This window comes from Heterocephalus glaber, unplaced genomic scaffold, assembly GCF_053883595.1.
Source record: "Heterocephalus glaber isolate CG9 unplaced genomic scaffold, H.glaber_assembly_v1.0 deba00001452, whole genome shotgun sequence".
Taxonomy (NCBI): Eukaryota; Metazoa; Chordata; class Mammalia; order Rodentia; family Bathyergidae; genus Heterocephalus; species Heterocephalus glaber.
This window is the reverse complement of record NW_028258302.1, coordinates 24,705,331-24,724,304: the sequence shown is the minus strand read 5'-3', so window position 1 is coordinate 24,724,304 and position 18,974 is coordinate 24,705,331. Positions and strand designations below refer to the sequence as shown.

Genomic DNA, 18,974 nt, shown 5'->3' with positions numbered 1-18,974 from the left:
CTGAAGCAGATTCCCAACACAAAGATGGAATGCACCCAAAAGACCACACGAAGGGATAATTGTCTCCCCGTCATTAGAATTCTTTACTTCTACAAGCTTCACCAGGAAATTCTCCTCATGCCAAGCACCACGTGTAACCCACTGCCTGATTTGTGATCAAGGTGCAGTCCTCAGGCTAGGGTGCGGCTTGGTGGGAGACACCAGGCCCTGGGTCCTATTGCCAGCATCACAACAACAAAGCCACCGTATTGTGTATGGTTGCTGTGCCTGTGGCCAGTGTGGTACCCATGGCAGTGATATTTGCTGAGCACTCTCCATGTGCCTGGCACCATCTGCCTTGTCACTGCCTTCCTAGAGCTGACATCTGGGCTGTGAGGCCAGCAAAGAAACTAGCGCAGCGATTGTAGAGTGCAATCTTAGCTCATCTAACACCAGGATCATGTCAGCGTGTAGAACTGCATGGGACAACTACTAGCAGATGTTTGGTTTGGAAGCCTCAATATGGAGGTGACATTCACATGACAGATGGGCAGGAGCCACTGATGATAGGCAGTAGAGCTGGAGCAGCTCTGCAATCCCAGCACTCTGGGAGGCTGAAGCAGGAGGATTGCAAGTTTGAGCTCAGCCTGGGCAACTTAGTGACTAGTGATACCCTGCCTCAAAATAAAATAAAAAAGGGCTGGGGATGTAGCTTAGTGCAAAGGCTCTAGGCCTAATCCCCAGGACCAGAGAAAAAGAAGGAAGGAAGAAAGGGAGGGAGGGAGGGAGGGAAGGAGCTGAGAGACCAGGGTTACCCAGCTGTGCTGGCTGCAACAGAGGTGGCAGCAATGGGAAAAATAGGACACAGGAGGAGTTGAGATCTGTGGGCAGGTAAAGTGGACCACACTTGCTGAGGCATTGAATATAGATAGCCTTAATTATCTTAATATAAATATCAAATGTGCCTCTTTTGATTTTGCAAACCGTAATGTAGAGTAATAGTTTTCGACGATAGGAGATTTCCCCCTCCCCAGAACACTTGGTGATGTCTGGGGACATTTTTGGTTTTTTGGAGATTCGACTGGTATTGGGTGGGAGAGGCCAGAGATGCTGCTAAGCCCCACAGTGCACACCTGCAGAGCGAGGTTGTACATAAGGGTGTGGGGGGATTAAAAGAGATGGTGCCTCAGTTCATAATAGCTAAAACTTGGAAACAGCCCAAGTGCCCATCAACTGGAGATTGGATAAAGAAGATGTGGTTTTTTTCTAAAATGGAGTACTACTCAGCCATAAAAAATGAGAAATTAGAGACATTTATTGCTAAATGAATGCATATTGAGGCCATCCTCTTAAGTGAAATAAATAGGACACACATGTATAAATACCGAATAGTTTCTCTAGTGTGAAAACTGAAAGTGTAAATAAGGACTAAAAGATATAATAGATAATGTGAAATAGGAAGAAAAGATGCAAAAGAGAAAGGGAACTGCGAGGGGTAGGGGAAAGGAAAGAAGGGAATGGAATTAATATGAGAAAATGAAAACATGGCAACAAAGCCTTTATAAATAGGGAGGGATGGAGGGGTTGAAGGGAGGGCAGGGGAAGGGGGAAAAATAAGATCCAAGAGAGATTATGTAAAGGTGCAAATTTCCAATGATGAATGTCATTATATTGTACACCTAAAATGCACCAATAAAAGGATATACAGTTAAAAAAAAAAAAAAGAGGGTGCCTGCACGGTGTGTGGAAATTAGCTCAGGCCTCAGGGGAGCAGCAAGCAGGGACAAGTGCCCAGCCTGATGGTCTCCTGAGCAGGGCTTCGTCCTGGGGAAAATAGGGAGCCACAGAGGGATCTTGACCAGTGGTGGTGCTGTCATATTTGCAATTTGGAAAGGGGCCTCTGAGAGCTGCATAGGGTGGCAGGAAGGCTGTGGAGAGGCCTCTCCGACCATGTCCAGGTGAGACACTTGGTCCCGTGGGAAGGAGAGGTAGATGCCCTTCAGGCCCATCTCCTTGCCTTTTCTCCTCACTGTGTAGCTGCTGCTCAATTATATTATAACCCTGACAGTGACACAGAGGTTCTCCCACTTCCTGTCACACCCTGGATGCACCCCCATGGGTGATGGGGGACTGTCCATGGGGTGGCGAGTTCTAGGGCAGTGGCCCTGGGAGAGATCTGCCAACATTCAGCCCAGGAACAGCGTCCTTACCGTCTCCACGGCAGAGGGCCTCCCTGTGAGTGAGTGGCCTTGTCAGTCATCTTCACAGCACCCTGGTTGGAAAAACCTCGCCTCGCCCTGGCTTCAGGCCTTGACCCCTGGCCCCGCACCCCAGAACCCCGTTCTTGTGGGCACTTGCACCACCTGTTCCAAGAGGACGCTGTGGGGAAGGCAGCAGCTGCCCAGACAGCAGGGGCCATGGCCTGCCTTGCTTTGCTTTTGTACTTTTGTTGGCATTTTTACTTTAAATGTTTTTTAGTAGACAAATAGGGTATATTGGTTCATGGGACTGAAATGCCAGTGGTTTGGGTGGATTCCTGGGTTCAGGTGGTGTCCTCTGGAGTCTCCTACATGCTCTACCCCTGCTCTCATTGCCTCCTCCAGGATGCCCTCCTCAGGCAGCTTCTCCCTTTGTGACAACAAGATGGTCCCCAGCAGCCCCAGACCCCACCCTGTCCTGCAAACCCACAGGGCACTGCCCTGAGCAGCTGGCTTGTACTCTACACCACAGCAAGCATTGAGTCCCAAGGGTTCTGACTATACCCCAGAGGAAACAGGAGCAACTGATTGGCTGGGTCTGGCCACACCCCATCGGAAATAGGAACTGATTGGCTGGGTCTGGCCACACCCCTTTGGAAATAGGAGCAACTGGCTGGCTGGGCCTGGCCACACCCTGTCGTAGAATCACAGGAAGAGGACCTGGATACTGGGCTGCTCACAGCATCACCTTGGCGCATCCCAGAAGACCTGGGGATCATGGCTTCCTGAGCTCCACCAGGCCACCCGTCAGGGTCCAGAGCCCCCCTTGGGAATTATTTGTGCAACAACAAGCTTGGACAGCTCCACACTGGGGAGAGACAGCAGGGCTTATTTGAAAGATCCTTCCAGTGGCTTCCTGTATGGTAACAAGGCATCCCTGTCCACCTGTCTGGAATTTCCCTATTGGCACTATTGTTTTCTGAGGAAAAGGCACTATTGTTTTGTAGCATACCTAGTTCCAGGTTGTTTCCTCTGAGATTCTTGTTGCTGCACCCCCAGTACCAAGACTACAGCTGGCATGTTGCAGATGCACTGGTGATGTTTGTTGAGTGAATGACTGAGGGAGACAGCAGCCAGTCAGCAGTTTTGCTCCTAACTCCTAGGGGACTGTCGCTGCTCAGCTCATAGAGGGCACTCAGAGAGCAGCCACTGATGGTTTATGGTTATGGTTGTGGTTGTGCCTGGCAGTTTCTCTGGGTTCAGGAGAAGTCTTGTCCCTTGCTGACCCCCACCTCTCTGGTATCTGTGCTTCAGTATTTCCATTTTTATGCCATTTCTTCAGGTCACCTTGTAGATCTCTACCTAAAGGGTAGAGATGGTCCCGGTGCAGCTCCTGGCCTGTAGCGTGGGGACACAGGGGCAAATGTCTGGCGCATGCAAGGCTCCAAGCTTGCAGCTTATCTCAACCCCAACACTGCGGTAGCAGCTCAGAGGGGCCTGAGTTCGGGCACATGAGACAAGGCGTCAGGCAACCCCGTGAGCTCCAGATCACGGGGGCTGAGCAAGGGGAAGAGAGGCCCTGGGCCAGCGGTCAGCCTTGACCCTTGGCCGTTGAGGCAGCTGACCACAGACTGGGCCTTTGCCTTCCTTCACTGCTGTTGGAACAGACCCCACCCTCTCTGTCGCTCTGCTCTCAGCAAACTGCCTGACATTAAACAAAGGTGCACCTTGTCTGCAGAAGCCCTGGGAGAAGGTGCAAGCGGTCCTGTTTGTACAGCAGGGCTTGGGACAAGTGAAGGGAGGATTTAGCAGGGTGAAAGGCTGGACTCTGGACTCAGACTCTGGTTCGCAGCCTTGCTCCACCACTTATTAACAGGGGACTGTGGGCAGTTTAGGGAGCCTCTTTAGGCCTCTGGGTCCACATCTGCAGAGTGGGGTGATCATCGCAGCTGTTCTAGAAGACAATGTGAGATACCTGGCCAAGACTGCCCATTCCATCCATGTTAGTGGTTCTTATTGTGACCTGGCCCTCCTGTGAAGTGTGTAACCCCAATCTGTAACAGAGACACACTGTCTATACCCGGGGACTCCAGAAGCTCTGAGAGCTGAACTCTGAGATGTCAGAGTAGGGATTCTTGTCCCAGGGACAGTCTGTGCAAAACCAGTGAGCCCCTGACTGTACAAGCTTGGCCTCGGGCCATAATGCGCCCCCACGCCAATGATTAATCCTAATCTCAGAACCAGGGTGTTACCTTGTGTGGTAAAGGACCTTTGAACACGTGATTATGTCATGGAACTTGAGATGAGATTTCTTGGGTCACTGGGTTGGCAGGACACAGTCCCAGGGTCTTAGGAAGTGGGGTGCAGGCCAGAGTCAGATGACAGAAGCAGTGGTCAGAGGTCTGTAGCAGCTGGGAAAAGCAAGGAAATAGGTTTCTCCCCTGAGGCCCCAAAAGGAACCCAGCCCTCCTAATGAACTCTAAGAGAATAAGTCTGGGTTGCTTTGGGCCACTGTGCTTGTGGTCATTCATTTATTATAGCAGCAGCAGGAAGCTGACACAGCCCTTCACAGGGGAGGGGCTGTAACTTCACTATTTTCACCTGTGTGGACCATCAGGGCAGTCGCTGGTGCAGGCATCCTGCCTGGCCCCTGGAGACCCCTGCTGGTGCCACGACAGCCTTTTCCTCCTCCTCTTCTTCCTCTTCCTCTTCCTCCTCCTCCTCCTGCTCCTTCTCTTCCTCAGGCCTCCATGTTCCTATGTGGCATATCTGAAATGCAGCCACATTTTTCAGCAGTGATTTCTTCTCTGGAAAGGACATAGAAGTTCACAGAGCAGCCTGCCCTGTCACCTTGGGTTCCTGCTCTACCCCAGCATTGTCCAGGAAGAAGAGAATGTGACCCCAGAAATGATTTTAAATTTCCTGATAGCCACAGCTTTTTAAAAATGGACAAAGAAACAGGCCAATTTTCAATAGCATATTTAACTAAATCCATCCAAAATGCACCATTTCAATATGTTAACTTTTTTGTTTTTGTTTTTGTTTTTTTGAGATAGTATCTTGCTAGGCTGGCCTTGAACTCACTGTGGAGTCCAGACTAGCCTCAAACTCACAGTGATTCTCCTGCCTCAGCCTCCCAAGTGCTGAGATTACAGGCGTGCACCCCCATACCTGACAACATGTAATTAATATTAAAAAGCTACTGAGGGGTCTGGAGATTTAGCTCAGTGGCACTGCACGTGCTTGGCAAGTGCAAGGTCCTGAGTTCAATCCCCAGTACCAGAAAAAAAAAAAAAAACTACTGAGATAGCCTTCTGTCCTATGACAGAAGGAGGGCAGGGCTGCATCTTACACTCCTGCAGCACCCTGCGGTGCCGACTAGTCACCTTTCAAGTTCCCACTGCCACAAGTGGCTGGCTGTGGCTGCCCCAGACAGCTGATGCATGCTGGGAGTGACAATTGTGGGTTACCCAGGGGGCCCAGCAGCTCCTTCCCTGGTCTTTGGCCCATGTTCACTGTGGTTACTCTGGTCACCGAGCCATCCCACTGAGTCTGGTCGTGTTTCTCCCTTGCTCTCACTAGTTCTAGATCAGATCGGGTACATGCAGAAGGAGCTTAATAAATGAGTGAATAGCACAGCTCGGTGGCTTCTTGTGACAAGGCTGCTGTGTGATGAGCAAACTGCATTTCTTTGCAGGTTGGAGAAGCTCTGGGCTTATGTCTTGTTTTTGTTTTTTGTTTTGTTTTGTTTTGATTTTTGAGACAGGGTCTCGCTGTGTAGTTTAGACTGGCCTTGAACTCACAGTGGACCCCAGGGTGGCCTCAAACTCACTGCAATCCTCCTGCCTCAGCCTCCCAAGTGCTGAGGTTACAGGCATGCACCACCATACCCAGCCCTCTTGTTTTATTGTTGCTGTCATTATTTTATTGAATTTTCCTCCCCTTCACCACTCTTCCCCTTCTTCTCACTCTTCTCCTCCTTCTCCTTTCCTCCCCAGGACCCTGGCCCTACTATTTAACATGTGTCTTGCTTGCTGTGGTTTTGTCCCTGTGTCTCTAGTTGCCACCCCATGGCCTCCTGTATGCCTCATCCTCACTTACCCGTCTCTCCCTTACTTCTCTCCTCAGCACCTTTATTTTCCTGAACACACTGAGGCTCTCTTCTTCCCAGAGTTTGTTCCCACTGGCCCCCAACTGGCTCATCTGTAGGATATTCCCATGAAACTGGCTCACCCTTGTTCTCTAGAATGTTCTCACTCCTTCTGTGGCTCATCAGCTCTTCTTGGCCTCGGAGCTTACCTCATCCTGGTGCCTGACACACAGCATGTCACTGTCCTTGTGTCCAACTCCATCCTGATGCTCAGGAGAGCTTGCCCAGGGTCACCTGACCAACAGGTCCTGAGCCTGATTCCAAATCCCAGCAATCTTGAGTGCAGAGCCTGGCTCCTAACAGACCACCCTCAGTGGTGCCCCAGCAGGACAGGGACTCAGCTTGTGAGAGAGACGCCTAGGCCTCCCTGGTGGTCCTTCCTGTCCTTGACAGTATTAATTACACAGGTCCTCAGAGACCTCAGCTGTGATGGCTTCCACATCAGGGGTCCTCTGCCGGAGATGTGAGCTTGGTAAAGAACTGCAATGGTGCCAGGTGTGTGGCACATGCCTGTGGTCTCAGCTACTCAGGAGGCCAAGACTGGAGGATCGCAAGTTCAAGGTCAGTCTGGGCAACTCAGGGAGATTGTGTCTTAAAATAAAAAGGGCCAAGGATGTAGCTCAGTGGTAGAGCACTTGCCTAGCATATAGGAGCTCTTGGGTTCGATTCCCAGTAATACTGCCAAAAATAAAGATTAAAAAAAGAAAAAAAGCACTGCAGTGGTGTACTAGAGCTGGTGTGCCTCATTCCCCAAGGCCAGTCACACACATTTTGTCCCAGCTCTGAGCTCAGTGACAACATGTTGGTAGCTTGACAGTGGCTTTAACAGGAGCATTTAGACCACAGAAGTTGGCAGTGATGGTCTCTGTAAATCAGGGCTCTGTGTGTGTGTGTGTGTGTGTGTGTGTGTCTGTCTGTCTGTCTGTCTGTCTGTCTGAAGGAGAGAGGAGAGTGACAGCACCCAGCACACGGCTGAGGTGGATGTGATTCAATCAAGCACTTCACACTGCTGGCCGGGGTGACCATCCACTCCCACCCCCATTCCACATTTCCTGTTTTAAGGGGATTGTGTAAAATATGTAAATAAGAACACACATTTAATGACAGGGACAACATCATGTCTAATCACTTATCCATTCAGACAGTTGGCCCGGGGTGTGGTACAGAATTCTGAAGATCTTAGAAGTCCGCTTCTCATCCTGGCACTCTAGGATGGGCCGCTGCAAGGGACACAAAGCCCCAGGTAAAGAATCGGTTCTCATCATTGTCTTCTGAGGCTGGCGTCAGGCAGGGCAGGAACAGTTAGATCTTTTCATTACATGAAGGAGAGAAGGACACAGAGAAAACATAAGCAAAACAGCCACTAACACATGCCAAGCATCTACTGTGCACTGGCCTCAGTCTCCACTGCCAGCACTTCCGGGAGCTCTTTGATTATAATAATGCGAAGAAAGGCATGGATGTCGCAGACCAGACATCACATTACAGTTCCTCAAAGAAAACATTAAAATGGTAAAAATTGTAATACAGTTCATTTGTGGTACAGCAGTTGTAAATGCACACTATATACACCAGCAGTGGGGCACTTGTAAGATTTCCATGTTAAAATTCAGAGAGTTAATTATCGATAAACTGTTAACTCTCGAATGCCACAGGCACAGATTACTTGAAAAAACTTTCACTTTATAAAGGCTTATTTAGGATTGGAAGAAACACACACAAGTGGCAAGAGAGAACATTATGGAAAATTGTCTGAAAAATAGGCACTGCCGTGGCCACAAAAAAGCCAACTGTTATGATGCTCTGCGCACTTGGCACAAATCAGCTGCCTTTATGTATACAGTGTTTTAAAGAAATTCATGAATATAAATGAATTTCTTATAATTTAATATAATAAATAAATCTATTGATTATTATAGCAATAAAAAATTGGTATGAGTAGTATTAATATTTATATTTGGGCAGTAACTGTTCAAATTCAAGCAACTAGCTAGATTCAGTCCATTTGTAGACTTTTAATTAATTTTATTATTAAAAAGGCTGATAAAAGTGATGGGATCCATTGATACCACCAGGGAGTGATATAGCTGCCTGATGGGAAAGTTAGCTCAAATCAGAGCCGCTGGGCAGCGAGACACATGAATTATGAATTACAGCCCAGCTGTGAAGGTATTAAACCCCCAGGGGTGGGCGGTAGTGAGTGTGGTCTACAGCAGATGGGGAGAATCTGAAGGTCAGCCTTCCCTTGCTGTGCCATGTCTTGTCACTTACTGTACACAGCTCTGTGCACTTAATATGGGTATGGGAGAAACTGTCCTTCTCAGCCCTCTGAGGACGGTGCTGTGTTCTGATCGTCACTGGACAGGCCAGGCTGTCTGGCTGTGCCTCGACCTGCTGTAAAAGGGGTTCTGTGTGCTGGCACCCCTCATGAGCAAAGCACCACCAGTGCCTTCAAGGTGTTAAGTGCTCTGGCCAGGCTGGTTCTTATTTGCTTACCCAGTGCCCAAAACTCCTATGTTGAAGTCCTGACCCCTGAAAGTTGGGGAGGAAGTGTGTTTGGAGTAGGGGCTTTTAAGGAGACCAAAGTTAAGACGGGCATATGCCAGCCCTCTCCTAACATGACTGGGGTCCTTCAGAGAGACAGCAAAGACACAGACACACACAAGGCACACAGGAGGACACAGGAGGAAGGTGGTTGTCCACAGCCGAGGAGAGAGGCCTCAGGAGAAACCAGCCCTGCCTGCACTTCGCCTTGAACTCTCAGCCTCTAGAATTATGAGTTAATTTCTGGTCTGGTGCTGGCAGTGGCACCCGAGGGAGCTCCTATGGCTGCGATTCTCCTCCCTCTGCTGCCAGCTGCCCCATTTTAAGCTTCCTTCGAGTTTTATGATTAAATACCCAGCATCAGCTATTTACAGCAGGTCTAGATGAGTATCAGGGCTCAGGGGCTGATGACACATGGGGCAAGTCAGCTTTTATGAAGGAAAACAGGAATTTTACCTCCTGGCCACAGAGCCCCAAATCAACCTAGGCTGGAATCTGGCAGCCAGGACAAGAGTAGGGGCTATGAGATCAGGGGCTGGCAGGCACAGGGAGTAGAGGGACCATGTGCTAGTGGGGAACCAGAGGAGACTAGTTTGAATCTCCACTGTGCTGTTCGCTCTATGACTTTGAGCATTTTGCTGAACTTCTCTGAACTTCACTCTCTTGCTCTGTGAAATAAGGATTATTCTAGCAAATTTGTTGTAGAATTCTTGGGAAATTTAAACATGATAATAAATAATAGCCAATCAATTAAAATATCACATTAAAGGTATATTCATGATGAGTTAATACATAACAGTAAACATAGAATAAATGTTACAAATAAAAACAGGCAGGCCTGTGAACTTGGAGGGCTTGGCCAGTGGGTAGGGGCTCTGGCCTGCAGCCCCTGCCTCCTTTGTGCTCTTCTGGTTAGGGTTTAAAGTCCTCTGTGGACTTCAGTCCACTGCAGCCTGGTTTTACCTAAGGGCCCTGGAGCCTCAGCTCTGAGCCCCAGGGATTGGCACCTGCCATCACAGCCAAGTATGTCTCCATCACAACGTGTGCCCTGCAAAGGCAGAGCCAGTGCAGACTGGACTTGTTACAGACTCCTAAGGCTGCTGGACTGATATCACCTTTGAAGTGGTAACTGAAAGCAATAAACATTTATCTTCCCTCAGCCCTGGAGGCCACAAGTCCCAAGTCAGCTTCCCGGGTGAAAGGCAGCCTGTGCAGGTTCCAGGGAGAATTCTTTTCCTGCCTCCCCTGCCCCTCTCGCTGCCTACATCCCTTGGCCCATGCCTGACCTCTTCTTCCATGCTCACAGCTCTTATTTCCTGCTCCGTCTCAGGATACCTGAAACTGCCACATGGGTAACCCAGGGAAATCTCCCATCTGGGGACCTTAGCTGAGTCACCTCACAAAAGCACTTTTGCTATATAAGATAAGGAGTCACAAATACCAAGAATTGGGACCTGGATTTCTTTGCAGCTTGATCCATCGCCTGTGTGCCTTTTCTCAAACTCAGGACCTTGAGTGGTAGTGGTCCACTGTCCTGAGCTGGACCCAGACCCTCCTCTGCCCTAGATGCATGGCTGTGACTTGGTCCTCCCGCTCCGGGGCCCCACAGTGATGGATGGCTGCTCCCCTGCCTCTGAGGGTCTGAAGATGGCACCTGACCCATCCAAGCAGCTTCTCCCTGCTGGGTTAAGGCCCTTCATGGACTGACCTGTTTCTGCCTAGGAGACCCTGGAAACTGCCAAGCAGGCTCCTTCACCAGGGCCTTTGTGATTCCCTCAGCCTGGAATATCTGTCCCCGATCTCCATATTGTCCTTCCAGCCTTTGATCAGGTATCACTTTCTCCATGACAGTGTACCTGGCCCCCCAGCTTTGTATTCTTTAGCTTGTTCTACCTTCTGACCTTAAACATACTCGGTCTATGACATGGCTGGCTGTGGGGTATCTCAGTCCCCAGCACTCACAGGAGGACTTGGCAGACCAGGTGCTGAAGTGTGTGTGTGTGGCCAGTATGTGAAGTGGCTGAATAAATACCTGTAACTCAGCCAGGCATGGTGGTGTGCACACCTGTAATCCCAGCCTTCTGAGAAGCTGAGGCGGAAGGATCACAAATTCAAGCCCAGCCTGGGGAACTTAGTAACTTAGTAAAATCTTGCCTCAAAAAAGTTAAAAAGAACTGAGGAATGCAGCTCAGTGTGAAGGCCTGGGTTTAATCCCATTACCAAAACAGAAACCAAAAATCCCTAACACTGGTAACTCTTAACAACCAGTGAGGTGGACCTTAGAATAAATCCCCTTTGCAGATGACAGAGCTGAGGCCAAGAGAGACCAGGCTACCATCTGGGTCATCACTGAGTAATGCTGTGACATGACTGACCCACGTCAGAATCTACTGCCCGTGCATGGAGAGACCTATGTGCTTTATTCCCACTGCCCTCTGGGGGAGATGCCCAGTGAATCTGTCTCCAACTGGTGGCTGCAGTGGGACAGATGCCATGTGCAGATGACACCGGTTCTTGAAGGCCTGGCCAGCAGCCCAGAGCACTGACCAGATGGCGAGGCAGGCAGGCCAGCCTCTCCTCCACCCCACCTGCCCACCCCCAGCCCCAGACCGAGATCACCAAAGTCGAGCTTCCCAGTATCTCCTGGCTGTGCCCAGAGGGGAGCAGACCCAGCCTTGCGAAGAGGGATCTGCCTGCCCTGGTTTCTGTCCTCTGGTCAGGCTGAAGGCTGTGCTTTGGGCTCCCCATGGACCAGGAGGGTTGTGTGGATGGGGACTTCTGCTTCCTAAGCTAAGGCCTGGGGCAAGTGTCTCAGCCTCTCTGGGCCTCAGTCTGCTCCTGGATAAAATGACAAATGCAGGAGTGACCATACCCTCCTATGGTTGTCTGTTGGACAATGAGCTACTCTGCTGAGCATGGATGCAGGGCAGCCTGGCATCAACGCCTTGCGTGTGGTCTCCTTGCCAGAGTGACAAGCCAGCGGGCGACTCACCCCCAGGAAGGCCCATGGCCAGGGCCTGGAGTCGGCCCCAAGTGTCTGCTCACTTTGAGATGACAGGGACAGGGACCTGGCTGCTGCTCTTATCCCTCAGCTCTGTGCTGGCAGAGGAAGACACAGAGATGCCACATTTCCTGAGAAATATTGACTGTGACTGGAACCTCGATCCTGGCTCCCCTGTGCCAGTCTTCTAATTAGGGCCACACGCCAGCCACCTGCTTGGAGAAAGCCACCATGCCAAGCTAGCAAGAAAGACACATGGCTCCTTCACCTGCTCCCTGGTTTACAGCCCCTGTGGGCTTCAGAATGATCTTGACTTCCTCAATTTCACCCACACTGGAGTGGATTAGCAAGCAGCCTGGCAGTGTCCGATCTTATCAGTTCACCCACGCTCGTACTGGGGTGGGGGAGGGGAGCCGTGTCTGCCCTGTGTCCGCGGTGCATTCTGGGAAGGCCCATTTTCCCATCTCTGGGGTTATGCAGGGCCTCCCTCCCCCCAGAATATCTCACCTGCCCCTGCTCCCATACTATACCCTAGAAATTTCTATATGTGGAGGCCTCACAGAATTGTTTCCTTATCTTCCTTTTCCCCACCTACTCAAATTTGTATTTTGAACCTCTTTTTATAGGCTCATTATTCATGCCTCCTTTTAGCAGTACTACTTGGGGGTTAAAAACATAGGATTTAGGATCAGACAGTTTATCCCTGCCTCTTACTAGCTGTGTGACCCTGGAAAAATGACTTTACCTGGGCCAGGGATGTAGCTCAGTGGCACAGTGCCTACCTGGCAAGCACAAGGTCCTGAGTTCAATCCCCAGGACCAAAAAAAAAACCAAAACAAAACAAAATGACTTTACGTCTCTGAACCTAAGCATCCCTATCTGTAAATCAAAAGGAATAACTATTAAATGGTTGCTTCGGGTCGGATATGGTTGGAGAGTGTCCCCCAAAAGTTCACGAGTTGGAAGGCTTTTTACCCAGTGTGGTGGTGTTGACGGTGGGCCTAGTGGAAGAGGGCGCTGCTCTCAGAAGGAACTAATGTAGCTCTTATGGGACTCCAGTTAGTTCCCACAAGAGTGGGTTGTCTTACCTGTCTCACCCTGGAATCCATCCCCTTTCAACTTGAGTCCACAGAGTGGCCATCTGTCATGTGGTGACACAGCCAGGGAGCCCTGACCAGAAGCTGAGCAGACAGGTGCCTGATCTTGGATTCTCAGCCCCTAAAATTGGGAACTTAGTAACTCCTTTACTTTATAAAGTCTTTGGCCTTGGGTATTTTGTTGTAGCAACAGTCAGTTCCTACAGCCAACCAGTTTGTTGGTTGTGCAACCATTCGTTGGTTGTGTGTGGGAAGAGCAAGGAGAATGTGGGCCCAGAGCAGCTTCAGCACACTTCTGCCCTTGCTCAGGATAGTGACTTCCCTCCTATCAGGCCATCCATCTCCTGCAGGACTGGAATATTCCTCTCACAGGGCTGGGGAGCCCTGAAGGCTTTCGCACACAATAGGGACCCAGGGATTACTAAAGCAAAATCTTAAAATGTTTGCCCTTCCTGCTTCTGTGACGACAGCCCTTTGTGGGACCCATCCTCCTGGCTCAGGGAGTGGCCAGGGGGCCCGCCCCTGTGGGAACCAGCATGGCTCAGGTTTCAGGATGACTTCAAGTTCACCAGACTTGACTGAGTCTTGTCTCTGCTGCTCCCTGGCTGGGTGACTCTGGGCAGCAAATGTATCCTGAGACTTGGACATGGCAGGACTGTCACTCCCTGCAGGGTGGCTCTGGGGTGTGGGAGAGTCTAGAAAGGGGCCTGATTCACACTGGGTAACAGGTGCTTCTGGCTTCATTCTTACTGTGTCAGGCACTCTCTGATTGTCACTGGTACTGTTATGAGCACCCTGCCTTGCACTTGCGGATCACTTACCCCAGCCATTTTTGAATTTTTTATTTTGAGACACAGCCTTGCTAAGTCACTAAATTGCCCGGTGCTGGGCTCAAACTTGCAGTCCTCCTGCCTCAGCCTCCCAGAGTGTTGAGGTTACATGCTGGTCACCATCCTTTCCTTTGCTTTTTCCCACCGGCTCTCTGGCCCAGGCCACCCTCCTACCCCTTTCCTCTACCTTTATGACTCATTTGCACATTGCTCATAGCTCTGGGAAATCTGAAAGATCTAGGGCTCTGTAGAAACAGGAGCCTGGTGCCCTTGAGCTTGGTCTGCATGGGGAGGAACCTGAAACTCCCTCCCAGGCGGGCCAGGGGCAGCTGTAGGGCTGGCGGCTCAGAGCCTTTCTTCCACCCCCCTCTGCATGAGCCTGGAACTCAGTGACAAAAGTGACCTTGGGCTTGGCTCTGTGGAGGGCCCCCACTGAATTCCTCCTTTGTGACATGGACAACGTAGCTCAGCTGGTTCCTGGCGAGCAGAGTATGGGGCCCTTTCCCAATTATGCAACTTGGCCAGAATGGTCAGGTGGCCCTGGTGGCAGGGGCAGGCTGAGCCGGCACCCAGCCTGGGTGGCCGTCCTCCCACTCCCACCACGGACCCACCAGGCGCTTCTAGGTTTCTGCCTCGAGAGGGTCAGCTCGGATCCTGGCTTCTAAACCATGCTCTACAGTTTTGTGATTCAGAGGAGGAAGCAGCCATGGAACACACAGCCAGCAAGTCTGTTCCTTCCAGCAGCTCTGCTTTTATTGTTTGTGCTTTTGTTTGTCTGTTTCGGTGCTGGCAATGGAGCCCAGGAACTCATGCATACCAGATTCACACTCTGCCATTGAGGGGCCACCCCAGCCCTTAGTGTGCGACTGTATTCATTCCATCATCGTCTTCACGCTCAAGTTCATGGAGGCTCAGATTGGACCCACAGCCAGGATCCTACTCGGGGACCAGCCAGGCAGAGCACTTGATGCCCAGAGCCGGAACTTCCTTCCCCGTGCGCAGCCCTCCCTGTCACCTGCCAAGGATGGAACCAAGTGCAGGGACAGGAGCCGCCAGCCAGGTGGGAGGAGGCTTGGCCCCTACATGCCCCCCACTGACTCCTGCCTGCAGACCAGGGATCTGCTACACCCTCAGGCCCCACCAGGGAATAGTGATGGGGTTGCCATCTCTGTCCCAGTGCAAGTCACATTCATTCCGTGTCACCCTTCCCTTGTTGCCAGAAATCATTTGCATGCAGATTCAAAATTCGGAGGTCCAGGACCCCTGAGAGTTCGTTGTCACTGCCCCTCTTCTCTCTTTGGATGGACAACTTCCTGCCAGATATAGAGGATGTGGGTTAGACATTTAAACTCACCAGACACTCATTGTTCATTTTTCAAATATGTATTAGGTACTTGTTAAATTCCCAGTGCAAGGTGCTGGATGGCAGCATTCAGCAGTGAAAGCGGTGGATAAGAACCTTCTTTCAGGGAGTCTGTGCTGCCACACGGGAGCCAGAGCACCATGAAGAAAGCAAAAAAGAAGTAATCATAGAGGGTGATTCAGTGTCACCCATCTTTAAGGAGGATGTCACCAAGGAACTGAGCAGCTGGGTGAGATGGGGCATTTTGCACAGAGTGATCAGAGAGACACTGGGCTGAGAGACAGAAGTAGCAAAAGAAGCAGCCAAACAAAAGACAGTGGAAGTGTATTTTCAAGCAGTGAGAATAGCAAGTGCAAAGGCCCTGTGGCAAGAAGTGCTTGCTGTGACAAAAACAGAATGGAAGCCCCTGAGCCAGAAGATAAGCTAGGAGAAAGATACAGGAACCCTGTTGAAGCTGGGGGGTGGAGGGATGGTGAACACTCTGATGGAGGAGCCTGCATTTCATGCTGAGAGTAAGGAATGACATTGATGATTTGGGGAAATTCTTATTTTGAGATAGTTTAGCCATCAAAAGAGGCTCTATGTGACTTTCAAGGAATATTACGATAAGGCAGCAATCAAGTATCCTTCAGGCTCCCCTCCCCTGTGCCATGCTTCATTCTTGGAGTCAGTAGTGATTACCCTGAATTTTAGGGCATGATCTTTGCATTTCCTCCTAATGATGTGAGGCCGCAGCACTGTTCTGCTTGGTGTAGCCTGGCTCTGAACATCACAGAGGGGACAGCACGCGGTGTGCATCTGCAGCCTGCTTTCCTGCGCCTTGTTAACGTGCCCATGTGGCTATCACTGCTGCGTAGTCTTCCACTGGGTGAACTGCTGTGGATCCTTTCTCTTGTGAGGTGACATTTGAGTCCTTCGTGTTGAGCCAGCTCTGCATTCTTGAGATCAACCCAACTCGATCATTTAAAAAAAGAAAAGTTGGATTCTCTTTAAAAAAAAAAAAGTTGGATTCCATGTGCTGGTATTTTGTTTAGGATTTTTGCTTCTGGGCTGGCAGATCAGCTAGGCCTGTGCTGTTCTGTCCCTGGCTGGTCCTTTTGTGCTTTGGCTATCAAGGTTAAGCATTCCTCAGCCAAGGACTAGGCAGTTTCCTCCTTTCTTCTAGACAGAGCCCCAGGAGGGCCTGGTGAGCATTGTCACCAAGACGGTCATCTTTCCCTTCTTCTGCCCCCATTTGCCGAGTTTTGGCTCGTTTAGCACCATCTTTCATGCTTCCACTTACCCAGCATCCTTTCTTTCTGCAGCCCCCCAAGCCCACTGGCCTCCCCAGTGAACACCTCATAAATGGAAGTGCGCGAGGCTGTCTCAGAACACCGCCTCTCTCTCTGATTGTTTTTACAGGTGGATCTCCACTCTGGATTTTAGCATGAAGAGCTGTTTGCAGGCCTGCCGGGAGCCTCCCCAGGTGACAGCAGATAGGTCCCTCTCTTAACTGGCGAAAGATATGTCCTGAGAACTCAGGCGCAGGGCCCATCTCTTGTCCCAGGGCTGGCTCCTTGGACCATGAGTCACGAAGATCAGGTCCAACCTGGGGGCCGGAGGCCAGGCTGGCAGGCAGGGCCCTGGTCGCCCCCAAGGCTGCTCCCTTGCTGTGCAGTCCAGATCTTCTAAGCACAAAATTAGCTTCTTTCCATATATTCACAAGGGAAAGAACACCATGCTAAATATAACCCGGGTGCCGGGTGCCGTCCAGGGTCAACAAGCTGGGAAGGAGATAAACAGCCACCAGCAGGGGCTGAGTTTTCACAGAGCCCTGGGGCCACAGTGAAGGAAGACTGGACTGACCGATAGCAAGTTTAAGCCCTGTGAGACACAGCCCTGCGGAGAACCCAAAGAACAAAACCCCTCTTGTGAAACCCTCTTTTCTACCTCTGATTCCTCCAGTAAGGAAAAGAAGAGAAATCACCCTTAGTCCCACCACAGAGAGAAAATATTTATGAACATCATGGTATATCTAATTTGAATGTTTTGAAACAGAGTAGAATATAGTAAATAGTGTTTCTCAAACCTTTTCTTCATGTCACCTTGCTAAGGAGTCTTTCTAGGTAATCTTGGGCTACAAATATTAGTAACATCTAGGATTTTTCACCCTGCCTCCAAGCACCACTGTTTGTGCCTTTTGTGGGTGATCTCTCCCCAGTAAGAACGTAGGCTTTGGCTGCATACTGCTCTGGGTTCTTTGTGTACATGTACTTGTTTCTTATCATAATTTCCCTATGAGATGTGTACTAGCAAGGCTTCAGCTCCACATTGCAGTTGTGGAAGCTGAAGCACAGAGAGGTTGAGTAACTTCCCCAAGATCACACAGCTGAGACAGAACAAACAAGCAAACCTGGCTGCCATGTTCTCTCTTCACCACCCTACTGTGCTGCTTTTCCCACCACAGATTCTGACTGTAAAACGTTAAAAATCCAGAAATAAATTAGAAGTTACCCTTCTCTACCCCTCCAGCCCCAGGAGAAATCCTTGGTACAAGTTTGGAATGTGCTCAGCCCTCACAGGACTTTAACATACATATTTATGTATTTTTAAACATAGCACCTTTAAAACATTTTTAACTAAAATCTAATCACCCAGTCTTTTTCACATATATATATATATATATATACATATGTGTGTGTGTGTGTGTGTGTGTGTATTCCTATGTGTATACAGAATTTTTTTAAATAATTAGAACCACACTGAACATTCTGTACTGTGGTTTTAATTTTGCTTGACTTTAAAAGGTACCATTGGCTGCTGTGTGGCTATAATTTAATAGCTGTGTATACCATAATGTACTTAAGCAGATCTGGATTTCTGGCTATTTTAGTAGTTTCCAGCCTCTCACTACTATGAAGTTGCAGTGAATATTTTTATGCTGCATCATCCTGAGAAGGTGGAATTACAGAGGCAAGGTCTATAAACACTTTTGACATGCTTAGTCCATAAATGCCCAAACTTGCCATCCAGAAATACTGCATGAAATCACCCCTCCCGACTCCCTTCCCACTCTGGCTATTACTGGCTGTTTTTAATCATTGACAATTTAATAGGCAAAAAATGTGTTGATCGCAATATTTTCCTCTGCCCACGGCTGTCCTCTGGGTCCTGTTTACCTGGTGACAGACAGTGTGAGGCGCTGCTTGACTCGAGAGAACCAGAGTAGGGCGGTGGGTGGGGTGGGAGCGCCGTGGTCACAGGGCTGTGCTTACTGCCTGAAGCCCTACATGCACCTCCTGTGGGCCCTCAGCGGGGCTCAGACCATGGCTTTTCATCTCTTTCAACTCCAGTTCAAGCCTGGCTGTGCACATCTCCGTCCCCAGTCCCCTAACATTTAGCCTTGTCTCAGATCCACTCAGCACCCCAGCATAGTGGCACACACCTGCAATACCAGTGGTCTGGCTGAACCAGGAGGATCACAAGTTCAAGCCCAGTCTGGGCAACTTAGTAACTTAGTGAGACTCTGTCTCAAAATAATATTAAAAATGACTGGGGATGTAGCTCTGCTAGAGACCCCTGCGGAAAGTCTCTAGTCCCCACCTGCTCAGGATGCAATGCAAGGTTGAAGAAAAACTTAAAGACAGAGTTAAAGGGAAAGTGTGAACTAGAATGGCCAATGCTCCTTTGGCAAAAGACACTGGTCGATCTCATCCACTGATTTTTATTAGTCATCAATTAGGATAAAGGTAAGCTATATGTAAGGGCAGGAATACATGAGAAGTTGTGCAATCATGCAATTTCTATGGAAACTAATGTAAGCAAGACTCATA

At 49.7% G+C, this 18,974-nt stretch overlaps 1 protein-coding gene across 5 annotated transcripts in view; it reads left to right on the top strand.

Annotated features, from left to right (window-relative positions):
• The window catches only part of Tmem51 (transmembrane protein 51), a 48,680-nt gene that overhangs the window by 22,317 nt on the left and 7,389 nt on the right, over positions 1–18,974 (top strand). Inside the window, exon 2 of one of the 5 annotated variants that reach the window (XM_087215128.1) lies at positions 2,583–16,627. The exons of 3 other annotated variants lie outside the window; for them this stretch is intronic. The gene's annotated coding sequence lies outside the window, so the exon portion shown is untranslated. Of the gene's footprint in view, positions 1–1,574; positions 16,628–18,974 lie in introns of those variants that run through there. One more of the 5 variants, XM_087215125.1, reaches the window with a different exon arrangement.